This window comes from Nomascus leucogenys, chromosome 17, assembly GCF_006542625.1.
Source record: "Nomascus leucogenys isolate Asia chromosome 17, Asia_NLE_v1, whole genome shotgun sequence".
NCBI lineage: Eukaryota > Metazoa > Chordata > Mammalia > Primates > Hylobatidae > Nomascus > Nomascus leucogenys.
Window position 1 is genome coordinate 31,435,877 of NC_044397.1, and position 13,191 is coordinate 31,449,067.

At 46.8% G+C, this 13,191-nt stretch overlaps 1 protein-coding gene across 4 annotated transcripts in view; it reads right to left on the reverse strand.

Annotated features, from left to right (window-relative positions):
- Positions 1 to 11,304, reverse strand: part of LOC100592722 (E3 ubiquitin-protein ligase RNF216) — a 164,989-nt gene extending 153,685 nt beyond the window's left edge. Inside the window, exon 1 of one of the 4 annotated variants that reach the window (XM_030795726.1) lies at positions 11,106 to 11,304. The gene's annotated coding sequence lies outside the window, so the exon portion shown is untranslated. The remainder of the gene's footprint in view (positions 1 to 11,105) is intronic. The other 3 variants (XM_030795730.1, XM_030795729.1, XM_030795727.1) reach the window with 3 other exon arrangements.
- Between the last annotated feature and the right edge of the window lie 1,887 nt (positions 11,305 to 13,191).

Consider the following 13,191-nt stretch of genomic DNA (forward strand, 5'->3'; position numbering starts at 1 on the left):
AAAACTCCATCTCGAAAAAAAAAAAAAAAAAAAGATTACTGGGAGAAATTAAATATCAAATAAATGTAGAGACATACCATATTCACGGGTGGGAAAGTTCAATTTTGCAGAGATGTCCATTCACTCTAAATTGATGTGTAGATTTAATACAACCTTTATCAGGTTTTAAGAATAGATATATACTAGATGACTTTAGAATTTACAGGAAAACAGCCAAGAATAACCAAAGCATTCATGGAGAAAAACAAAAGGATTTACAGTAGGAGATATTGTATTACTATTAAGTTACACTAATTAAGACAATATTGAATTGACAAAAGAAAAGAAAAACAGACCAATGCAACAGAGTGCAGAACAGATTCTTTTTTTTCCCCCCGAGACAGTGTCTTGCTCTGTCGCCCAGGCTGGAGTGTAGTGGTGTGATCTCGGCTCACTGCAATCTCCGCCTCCTGGGTTCAAGCGGTTCTCCTGTCTCAGCCTCCAGAGTTGCTGGGATTACAGGAATGCACCACCACGCCCAGCTAATTTTTGTATTGTTAGTAGAGACGGGGTTTCACCATGTTGGCCAGGCTGGTTTCGAACTCTTGCTTGTGATTCGCCCGCCTTGGCCTCCCAAAGTGCTGGGATTACAGGCATGAGCCACTGTGCCTGGCCCCAGATTCAATCTTATATGAATGTTTATGACAAAAGTAGCATTGCAGAGCAGTGGAAAACATGACCTTTCTACTATATGATGCTGTACTCAAAAGCCATATATGGGGTGGGAGTAGCGGGTAACAACCCCTTCCTCATGCCTTACACAAAAACAATTTTAGATAACTACACATTTAAACGGAAAGGTAAAATAAGTTTCTAGAAGATAACACAAAATCTCCACAGTCTTAGAGGTGCAAAAGATACCCTAAACAGGACATAAACAGCACTATCCATAAAAGAAAAAACTGAAACACTATACATTAAAATTAAGCATGTCTACTCACCAAAGAAATTAAGAGTGAAAAGGCAAGCCACCAGGAGAAAATATAAAAACTCTTGCATGTTAACTGAAAAGAAAAAGAATCCAGGTGGGGTGCAGTGGCTCATGCCTGTAATCCCTGCACTTTGGAAGGCTGAGGCAGGCAGATCACTTGAGCTCAGGAGTTTGAGACCAGCCTGGACAACATGGCAAAACCCCATTTCTACAAAAAAAGGCAAAAAAAATTAGCCAGGTGCAGTAGCGGGCACCTAGTCCCAGCTACTCAGGAGGCTGAGGTGGGAAGATCTCTTGAGCTCGAGAGGCGGAGGTTGCAGTAAGCTGTGATCCCGCCACTGCATTCCAGCCTGGACAATGGGAGTGAAACCCCGTCCCCCCACCAAAAAAAATCTGCCCAAAGGAAAAATGGGGCAAACAATTTGAATTAAAAATGGCTGAGTACCCTGAGGAAACGCAAAAGGCCAATAAATAAATGAAAAAGTGTCCAACATTATGAGACATCAGAGAAATGTAAACTAAAACCACAAGGGGCCGGGCGCGGTGGCCCACGCCTGTAATCCCAGCACTTTGGGAGGCTGAGGCGGATGGATCACCTGAGCTCAGGAGTTCGAGACCAGCCTGGCCAACATGGAGAAACCCTGTCTCTACTAAAAATACAAAATTAGCTGGGCATGGTGGCCCATGCCTGTAATCCCAGCTACTTGGGAAGCTGAGGCAGGAGAATCGCTTGAACTGGGGAGGCGGGGGTTGTGGCTCGAGATCGAGCCATTGCACTCCAGCCTGGGCAACAAGAGTGAAACTCTGTCCCAATAAAATAAAGTAAAATAAAACCACAAGGAAATTCTGGGAAGACAGTAGTAGTAACAGCAGAATAGTCTTTGAATCTCCTCAAATTCTCACATAGCAACAGAAAACATTCCATGGACAACAGTTACAAAAAAACTAGACAAGAAAGAATCTCCACAAACACCAAATTACTATAAACACAAGATTTAAATGTGCCTCTTGCTCTGTCACCCAGGCTGGAGTGCAGTGGTGCGATCTCGGCTCACTGCAACTTCCATCTCCCAGGTTTAAGCGATTCAATCCTTTTCTTCCTCTCTGAGAAAATCTCAATTTTCTTTGCCTTCCTGGGAGAAACCACTGTGCCTCAGAGGCGGTAAGCCCCAGATCGGGGCTTCTCATTAAATGTCTATAAAGAGTTAATAGTCAAATAATATCAGCATTTTCTCAACTTATAGAATGTGAAGTTATAGATACTATCAAAATAGACAGATATCAAAACCAGGTTAGCAAAGTTTTACAACAAAAATCTCTGGCATTGATAACTGAACAAAAGTATTCCTTTTTTTTGTTTGTTTGAGACAGAGTTTCGCTCTTGTCACCCAGGCTAGAGTACAATGGCACGATTTCGGCTCACTGCAACCCTCTGCATCCCAGATTCAAGGAATTCTCCTGCCTCACCCTCCCGAGTAGCTGGGATTACAGGCATGTGCCACCATGTCTGGCTAATTTTTGTATTTTTTAGTAGACACACGGTTTCACCATGTTGGCCAGGCTAGTCTCAAACTCCTGACCTCTGGTGATAAACATGCCTCAGCCTCCCAAAGTGGTGGGATTACAGGCATGAGCCACCGTGCCTGGCCCCAGGTATTCCCACTTTTAAAACTGACATATACCAGTGTAAGTTTGGGTCTCTCATTTGAAATAATGATATTGATGTTATTTATAAATAGCATGGTATTTAAAAGAACAGCTCTGGTATCAAATTTGAACTGTATCTAATCAAGTCCTTTTTTTCCCCAAATAAGATTTTTTTTTTTTTTTTTGAGACGGAGTCTCCCACTGTCACCTGGGCTGGAGTGCAGTGGTGCAATCTCAGCTCACTGCAACCTCCGCCTCCTGGGTTCAAGCGATTCTCCTGCCTCAGCCTCCCTGAGTAGCTGGGATTAAAGGTGCCCACCACCACACAAGCTAGTTTTTTGTATTTTTAGTAGAGACGATGTTTCACCATGTTGGCCAGGCTGGTTTCAAACTCCTGACCTCGTGATTTGCCTGCCTTGGCCTCCCAAAGTGCTGAGATTACAGGAGTGAGCCACCTTACCCAGCCAGATTTTTAAAAAGTATTTTGAACATTATTTTCAAGCCAATTTTTTTTTTTTTTTGAGACAGAGTCTTGCTTTGTCACCCAGGCTGGAGTGCAGTGGCACGATCTCAGCTCACTGCAACCTCCGTCTCCCAGGTTCACGCGATTCTCCTGCCTCAGCCTCCCTGAGTAGCTGGGACGACACATGCGTGCCACCATGCTGGTTAATTTTTGTATTTTTAGTAGAGAGTGGTTTTGTCATGTTGGCCAGGCTGATCTTGAACTCCTGACTTCAGGTGATCTGCCTGCTTCGGCCTCCCAAAGTCCTGCGATAACAGGCGTGAGTCACCGTGCCTTGCCCCAAGCCAAATTTCTTATTTTTTTTCTTTGACCACAACTGGCTTCCTTCAATTTTACACTGAAAATCAAAGGGAGATGTGAGTCATTTTACAGCTAATTTAGTTGAAATGTCAGGCTTGTAGTTAAGCAGATTGCTAGTAACGGTTTAAAAAATTCCTCATGAGTGGCACACCAGCAGCCCCAACCTGTGAGAAGAAAAGAATTGTGATGGTGGAATTTCTACTCTTAACTAAATGTAAGTCTCTGTATCAGGTCATTTAACTCTCTGACACTCAGTCTCTTAATCTGGGCTTTGGATAATACTGCCTATGTTTAAAACTTGGTTTCACCATTTAGTCAATCGGTGGCTCCAGATAAATTGTTCAATCTCCTGGGCCAGTTTCCTCATTTGTAAAATGAGAATACAGTTGTTTTAAAATTATTTGCGGGTAGGTAGAGTGGCATGTGCCCAAATCCCAGCTTTACTGTGGATGCTGAGGCAAGAGGATCCTTTGAGCCCAGGAGTTCAATGCTGCAAGTAAGCTATGACAGCACCACTGCACTCCAGCATAGGCGGCAGAGGGAGAACCTACCTCCAAAAAAATTCATTAATTTTAAAAAATAAAAACTTTTTAAAAACTAAATCAGTTGAATTACATAAAGTTTTAGCACAGTGCCTGACATATACTAAGTGTGACATTATGCTATTTTTATTAATTGTTACCTGTGAAACAGAAGAATGAAAATAGCTATTCTTACATTATAAGGCTATGTTGAAAAATAAGAGTAGCCACTTTGTATATGGTAAATATCATCAAAATAGGAGCATTGTAATCACAAGTACACAGGAAATGCAGTGCTTATTAATAAAATACAGTTTGGGGGGTGGAAATCTTTATTTTCCCATTCCAAGTTACTTTTTTTTTTTTTTTGAGACGAAGTTTTGCTCTTGTTGCCCAGGCTGGAGTGCAATGGTGCAATCTCAGTTCACTGCAACTTCCCCCTCCAGGGTTCAAGTGATTCTCCTGTCTCAGCCTCCCAAGTTACAGGCATGTTGCCACCATGCCCAGCTAATTTTATATTTTTAGTAGAGTAGGGGTTTCACCATCTTAGGCTGGTCTTGAACTCCCGACCTCAGGTGATCCACCCCCGACACTCACCAAAGTGGGGAGATTACAGGCGTAAGTCACCATGCCTGGCCTCTTTTCTTATTTATAGTTGTATTTCCAATGCCTAGCACAGTTGTTGAATGAGTGGATCCAAAAACTTCCTCTGTCAAAGACTGGAGCTGTTATTCATCATGGCCATAGAACCAGATTCAGGAAACATGGCTTAGGCAACAACAATTAGGATTTTCTTCAGTTATCAAGTATTGCCCATTTCAGAAAATATGAGAAACAAAGGAAGTCAGGAAGAAAAGAGAATCACTCACGGTTCTCTCACCCAATTTTCTGGTTTTCAAAATCTCACCTTCACTTCCTCGTAACCAGAATGCTTGAGTCTGTCTTCTACCAATCATTTTTTTCTCCTTGTTCTATTCATGCTGCTTCTCCATTTTTCCTTATGTATATGCTCCTAAACTACTACTGCATGATCCTGGAGCTCTGTAGTGCCCCTGGCTCTCCAGAATACTTTCTGTAAACATGCCTGCCACTTCTGCAACAGATTTGGGGGTCATTAAAGACTTTCAAATTTAATGAGTTAATCCCTTTGACTTCCCAGCAAAAAGTGGGCAGTGGGCAAAGCAGGCCAGGCGCGGCGGCTCACACCTGTAATCCCAAAACTTTGAGGCTGAAGTGGGTGGATTATTTGAGGTCAGGAGTTCAAGACCAGCCTGGCCAACGTGGTAAAACCCGTCTCTACTAAAAATACAAAAACTAGCCAGGCGTGGTTGCGGGTGCCTGTAGTCCCAGCTACTCAGGAGGCTGAGGCAGGAGAATTTGCTTGAACTCGGGATGCAGAGCTTGCGGTGAGCCTAGAATGCACCACTGCACTCCAGCCTGGGTGACAGAGCGAGACTCCATCTCAAAAAAAAAAAAAAAAAAAAAGAAAAAGAAAAAGTGGGCAAAGCAGAGCTAGGCACAGGCTGGAAGAAGATGACATGCCCATGTCACACCAGGCCTCCACAATACCTCTTCCTAGCATGTTTTTAAAAATGCCTATAAACGATCATTTTTCATTCAAATACCAGTTGCTCATCCTAACCATTCTTTGGATATCCATCCTTTTGTAAGTCTGCACTAATATAATTAATATTAAATCAATATAGAAAAAGTTTACCGTCAGCTCTCCATATCCATATGTGAAAGCTGTAGATACGGAGAGCTGACTGTACTACAGCATTTTATATAACAAGAATTGGTTATGCATCATCGGGAATACATCAAAAGAAACTCTCACATGGATTTTGTCTCAAAGAACTCAGAGTCCCATCAACCAGAGAATAAAGTCACTCGTGCAATAAAAAGACTATAGCCGGGCACGGTGGCTCAAGCCTGTAATCCCAGCACTTTGGGAGGCCAAGGCAGGCGGATCACGAGGTCAGGAGATGGAGACCATCCTGGCTAACACGGAGAAACCCCGTCTCTACTAAAAAAAAAAAAATACAAAAGAATTAGCCGGGTGTGGTGGCGGGCACCTGTGGTCCTAGCTACTCAGGAGGCTGAGGCAGGAGAATGGCGTGAACCCAGGAGGCGGAGCTTGCAGTGAGCTGAGATCGCGCCACTGCACTCCAGCCTGGGCGACAGGGCAAGACTCCGTCTCAAAAAAAAAAAAAAAAAAAAAAAAAAAAAAAGAGAGACTACAGGGGAAGGGCAGGTAGTCAAGGAAGGCTTAGCAGGAATAGCCGTATCAAGCTAAAGTGAGAGCCGTGTCATATCTGGGTTTATCCTTTAAAAGCACAGTAGCCCCCGACACTACTAAAAAAATACAAAAATTAGCTGGGTGTGGTGGCACATGCCTGTAATCCCAGTTACTCTGGAGGCTGAGGCACAAGAATGGCTTGAACCCGGGAGGCGGAGGTTGCAGTGAGCTGATATTGTGTCACTGCACTCCAGCCTTTGCGACAGAAGGAGACTGTCAAAAAAAGAGACACAGAGAGAGAGAGAGAGAGAGAGAGAGAAAAAGAAAGAAAGAGCGAGCACAGCAGCTTTCACTTAAGGCTCCTGGGCCCAGAGTCATCAGGTAAAAAGTCTGAATACCCTGCTGAGAGATCACACAGGAAGACCTGACACTACACGTGCAGGGAAAGAGCCAGCAGTCTTTGACAAGGCATGTGAATGAAGAAGCCATTGTGGAAGCGGATGCTCCAGCACTGGCCACCTCGGCTGACAGCATGTGGACCAGAGAAAAATGGCCCAGGTGAGCACTTCTCAATTCTCCTGACTCATAAAACTGTCAACAAACAAAATTACTCTATGAAGCCAGTAAGTACTGGGGTGGTTTGTTATACATCAACAGATAACTGAAACAGAGCTCAGATTTTATTTTCTAGCCAATGGGAAGCAAAGCAATGACAGCTGTGCTTTAGAAAAATCAACCTGACTGCAATGTGTAAGATGGCCTGTAGGAGACAACCGGTGCCAGGAAACCCAGGAAACAAGAGCCAACAGTACCTAGGGGGAGGAGAAGAATACAAGACACTGAATGCAGAGTTAGAGTCGATGGGATCTGTGTATGTCACTGGCCATCAGGGCAAGAAGAAAGGAATCAAAGTTGACCTAGACGCTGAGATCAGGTGACCACAGGATGGTGATGCTATTAAGGAAGAACAAAGCAGATGATGAGTTCAGAGAAAGAAAACGAAAATTGTGTTAACTTTAATAAGTGGACAAAATAACTATGGTAAAATAACATCCATCATTATGGATATAAATATGCAAACAATTAGTCTAGAGTTTAAAAGCTCTAAGAATCCTGTTAGCGGTGTATTTTTACAATAGGAAAGGTTTTAAATCAAAAATTAAACTCAAAATCTTCAGTTGGCAGGCTAAATAGTTTAACATAAAACATCAAGATTTTCTTCAACTGTCCGATGAAAATTGGTTTAGAAACTAGGACAGATAAGTAAGTACATCCTTATGTGTGGAGGGTAAAATCAATGTTTTCAACGATCTTTTTAGAACTGAATCTTCTGTGACCAAAGGACATGCTTCTGCTTCTAGCCCAAGTACTGCCTTGCAAGCTCCATCCCCTGACATATTTTCATGCAGCATTGAGTTATTTCTTTTAAACCACAAATCTCACCATGGTGGAACTGAAATCCTTACCATGGCCTACAAAACGCTACCATCACCCGACCTTGCTGACATAGTGGGCCTTACCTCATACCTTTTACCCCCGCATTCACCATTCAGTAGTAACAATAGTTCAGTTTCATGATTTGCTCCTTCCTTCCATCGCAGGCTCTTCCCCAGGTGAACTACTCTTCTTCACTGCCTCTTGGACCAAATTAACTCTATTCATTGTTCGGTTCTTTGCTTTCTCCTCAGAGAAAAATTGTTCCTGATTATCCCCTAGATGTTCCTCCCTGGTTCAATCACACAACATACCTCATTTCTTCAAAGCACTTACAACAATAATTTAATATACTTATTTAGGAAACTGTAATTTTGGTCTCCTCTGCTAAAACTTAAGTTCCAAGAAGGCAGAACCAAAGTGTTACTTGATCCCAAAGCCCCAAGACATAGCATACTGGATGGCACATAGTAGATGATCTTCAATAGTAGATGTACTTTCAGAATAAATAGCACTCACTAATTATAGCAGGATAATTAGTGGCATAAACTCTGCGTCCAAACTGAGTTCAAGTTCCACGCTGACCCTTACAAGTTTGGGGACTAGATATTTTTTAGCACCTCAGTTTCTTTTTTTAAAATTATTATTATTTTTGAGACGGAGTCTCGCTCTGTCACCCAGGCTGGAGTGCAGTGGCACAGTCTTGGATCACTGCAACCTCTGCCTCCCGGGTTCATGCGATTCTCCTGCCTCAGCCTCCCTAGTAGCTGGGATTACAGGTGCACACCACCATGCCTGGCTAATTTTTGTATTTTTAGTAGAGACAGGGTTTCACCATGTTGGCCAGGCTGGTCTCGAACTCCTGACCTCAGGTGATCTGCCCACCTCGGCCTCCCAAAGTGCTAGGATTACAGGCGTGAGCCACACCATGCCCGGCTATGTTCTATTATCTTTAACAATAATGCAGATACAATGATGACATCAGGTATGAGAATGAATTATGTCTCTAAAGAGCTAGAATACAGCAATGCCTAGAATTTTGTAAACACATTAAACAGTAGCTCGTAGTAGAGTCAGCAAATACCAGCTCTCTCAACTATCCTATTCATTAACTTTCAATCTGCCTCACTCATACCTAACCCTTCTTTATCAGATTTCTCCACAGGGGCTTCAGGAGTTCTCTTTTATTAGCTGCTGCGGCTCTAATCAGAGTAAAAATCTAAAGCTTTGAATGAGGTTTGCCAGGGAGTCCAAAATCTGGCCCAGACTCTCCAAGCATTTCCTCAAATCCACCATTACTCCCCACACCCCAGGCGCAATAAATTATGAAATACAAAACCAAGGCAAAGCCAGGCCATTTATTAGCCTTCTTCCTTAAAGCAAGTGGACTAAATTGAGATGTTTCATAGAATCTTCCCGCTTCTCTCTCCCTTCTCAACGCGTAAAGAATGTTCTGGCAGAGCGCGGTGGCTAAAGCCTGTAATTCTTGCGCTTTGGGAGACTGAAGGTCACTTAAACCCAGGAGGTGGGCAGCACAGCTAGACTCCGTCTCTTAAAAAAAAAAAAAAAAAGTTAGCCGAGCGTGGTGGCACCCGCCTGTAATTCCAGCTACTCGGGAGGCTGAGGCAGGAGAATCACTTGAACCTGGCAGGTGGAGGTTGCAGTGGGCAGAGATGGCACCACTGCACTTTAGCCTGGGCCATAGAGCCAGACTCCGTCTCAAAAAAAAAAAAAAAAAAAAAGGCTCAATCAATGGGCTGGGGTGGGTGGGGCAGAGAGGAGCTGACGGGATATACTACATTTAAAACGCCACTGTTTCTGAGGGACACGGATATGCTCTGGTCCCCCACCTACATCCCATTCAGTAAACAAAGGTGATATATATTAGTGTGCCTAACTATTACCCACCAAAACATACAGCGGCACAAACCCATTTTTATAAGACCCTGTGCCTGACTATTGCAGGAAGCTGGAGGACAAACAACAGCTGGAGAATAGAGGAGTTGATGTTTAGCTCCTAACCTCTAAAACAATGCCAACCTAGCCCCTCCCAGGAGTAACAGCTTGAAAACAATACATGGCATTTAGATAGTTTTTAGCATTCCTGGCAATTCCGTTGTTAATTCATGGGTCTTCCTCATAAGGGAAGAAACCCCATTTTTGAGGTGAGGCACAGGCCCACCAGGGCAAAATGACCTGGCCAAGCTGGAGCCAGGTGTGTGTGAGGGCCACTGTGAGGTCCTCTGCTCTGCTCACCCTCTACGTCACAGTGCTTCTTCTGTAGGTGAACGTGTGGGTTTTCAGCCAGGGCGCTTCTTACTGAAGGGCCCAAGGGCCCCGGAGAACATATCTGAAGCGTCTTTTGAAAAGACTGTGTAGCACTTTGGAAGGCCGAGGCGGAGGGATCACCTGATTTCAGAAGTTAGAGACCAGTCTGGCCAACATGGAGAAACCCCGTCTCTACTAAAAATACAAAAATTAGCCGGACGTGGTGGCAAACGCCTGTAATCCCAGCTGAGGCAATCCCTGTGAGGCTGAGGCAGCAGAACCGCTTGAACCCGGGAGGCAGAGCTTGCAATGAGCAGAGATCGCGCCACTGCACTCCAGCCTGGGCAACAGAGCGAGACTCCGTTTCAAAAAAAAGGAAAAAAAAGGAAAAAGAAAAAGAAAAAAGAATGTTCTCTTTGCACGATCAAAGTACCCAGGACAACTGCTACCCAGGCCCTTAGGGAGTCACAGAGCCCTGGCGGATTTGTCAGAAATTTCTGTAACCCGCACGCCGCGCACGCTCCAGGGTTGGTTGCAAGTGGCCTAGAGTCTTGGATCCCCGTCCCGTTCCACCGGGAGCAGGGCCACCTCGACGCGGGGACAGCGGCCTCGCTCCCTGCCCAGCGCCCGGACACCCGAGCCGGGCCAGCCCCCAGCGCCCCGCAGAAGGGTTTGACGCACTTGCGGCGCCCTCGCGAGTGCCGGGTGACAGTCGCCAACTTTCGCGGAACAACACGCGCTCCAGATGTGAGAAGAGAGGAGGGAAAACGCCGCCCGCCTGGGCTGGAGTTCACAGGCACTGGCCGCCTCCCGCCGCTCCTCCAGACCGCGCTCGGGTGCACGGACACCGCCTCCGCGGCTGCCTCGGGCCCGGGGGAGGGAAGCGCAGTCTCCCGGGCTGTCGCCCTCGCGCAGCAGACCCGAGGGGCCGGCCCGCGAAACTTCGCGAAGTGGCGGGAGGGGGCCGCCCGGCCGCTCAGCGCCTTTGTCGCTCCCGCCTCGCCACCGCACCGGGCTCGAGACGCCCAGCCCAACCCCTTGGCCCGATCCCGCCCGGGCCTCGGCCCGCGCCCCTCAGCTCGGCGGCCCTCACGGCCCGCGCCCCCGCCCCCCCCGGAGCTCCACAGAGGCGCCCCTCAGAGAGGCCGCCTCGTCTCACAGACCCGCCCAGGAGCTCGAGCGCACCCTGCAGCCGACACTCACTCGCCACTCAACTCGCCGGCTAGGCAGGCAGGTTCGGCGGCCTTCGCTACCTCGCCGCTTACTCCTCAGAAGCCGCAGCTGCGAGCTCCGTGGCAGCCGCTGCACTCCTTCCGGCCCGGCCGCGGCGTCACCTCGCGCCTGCGCACAGCGCCCCCTCCCGACTACGGACAGGAAGAACCATAGAGGCACTCCGGGTGCTGCGGAGGAGGGACCCGGGGGCTCACCATAGAGAGGGCCGCCTAGCCGCGCCTGCATCTGGGCTCTCCGGCTGCGGAGACTTGACTCCCCCACGGGGCGGGAGGATGAAAGGAACGGAGACCCCCATATCCCACCCCACAAGGAGCCACCATCTCCCCAGAGCTGAAAAGGGTATGGGGCAGATGGTTGTGGATGTTTACTGGATATCTACTTATTTGCCCTAATTCCTTTGGCAAGTCATTCATTCATTCTGCAAATATATTCTGTGGATTTCCTGTGGGCCACGCACTGTTCTAGGAATTGGGGAAATTAAGAGTAAAGTGGGCCAGGCGCAGTGGCTCACGCCTGTAATCCCAGCACTTTGGGAGGCTGAGGGAGGCAGATCACTTGAGGTCAGGAGTTCGAGACCAGCCTGGCCACTATGGTGAAACCCCCGTCTCTACTAAAAATACAAAAATTAGCTGGGCATGGTGGTGCGTGCCTGTAATCCCAGCATCTTGGGAGGCTGAGGCACAAGAATTGCTTGAACCCAGGAGGGGGAGGTTGCAGTGAGCCAAGATCATGTCACTGCACTCCAGCCTGGGTGACAGAGTGAGACTGTGTCTCAAAAAAAAAAAAAAAATTGCCAAGTACACCTTCAAGTAGAGATGTCAAGTCAGTAATTAGATAAATGAGTCTGGGCTGGGCACAGTGGCTTATACCTGGAATCCCAACACTTTGGGAAATGGAGGTGGGAGGATGGCTTGAAGCCAGGAGTTTGAGACCATCCTGGGCAATAGAGTGAGACCCCATCTTTACAAAAATAAAAATTAGCTGGGCATGGTGGTGGGCACCTATAGTCCTAGCTACTCAGGAGGCTGAGGCGGTAGGATTTTTTCTTTGTTTTTTTTGTTTTGTTTTGTTTTTTTGGACAGTCTCGCTCTGTCAGCCAGGCTGGAGTGCAGTGGCACGATCTTGGCTCACTGCAACCTCTACCTCCTGGGCTCAAGCGATTCTCCTGCCTCAGCCTCCTGAGTAGCTGGGATTACAAGCATGTGCCACCATGCCTGGCTAATTTTTGTATTTTCAGTAGAGACAGGGTTTCACCACGTTGGCCAGGCTGGTCTCGAACTCCTGACCTCAGGTAATCCGCCCATCTCGGCCTCCCAAAGTGCTGGGATTACAGGAGTGAGCCACTGCACCTGGCCAGAGGATTGTTTGATCCCAGGAGTCCGAGGCAGCTGTGAGCTATGATCGCACTGCTGCACTGCAGCCTGGATAACAGAACAACAGCCTGTCTCAAAAGAAGCAAACAAAAACAACAGGGAAATGAGAGGAACAATAGTCTTGATGCGGCAATGACTGTTCCTTCTCTAAGACAGTAGAGTGTGGCTTATGGGGGCTTTCATGGGACAGAAAAAGACCGCTACTCACAGTGCTTTGGGGAAGCAGTGTCCTGAGGGAATAGTCATGTTTCAGTGAAGTAGAAATTGAAGGGCTGCTTACAGAACAGGACTAGGATCTAGGGATCTTACAGATGTCAGGCCCTGAGTTAGAGTGTGCAGTGCATGGGAGACGTTAGAGGGTGAACAGGAGAGAGAGCTTAAGATAGACACTTATCTGGGGATGAGATCCTGGAATCACCTGGAAAGTAAAACAAGAGCATTGGCCTTGATGAGCTTATCCTCCGTGCTGGTCCTCTTGGGGGAGGTGGATAATCGCTGTCAGTTACAGCCTCCTTCTTAGGACGGTCCTCATAAGCCCTTTGAGATGTTGGAAGAAAGCAGTATTGGAAGGAGAGCTTGGTGTTCTTAGCAGGAGTGCAGGTTCTTTCCGGACCGCTGAACCCCTCTGTGGTTGGTGTCACATCCAAGGCAGGTACGATCGAGTAACCTCTCTGAGTCTGGCT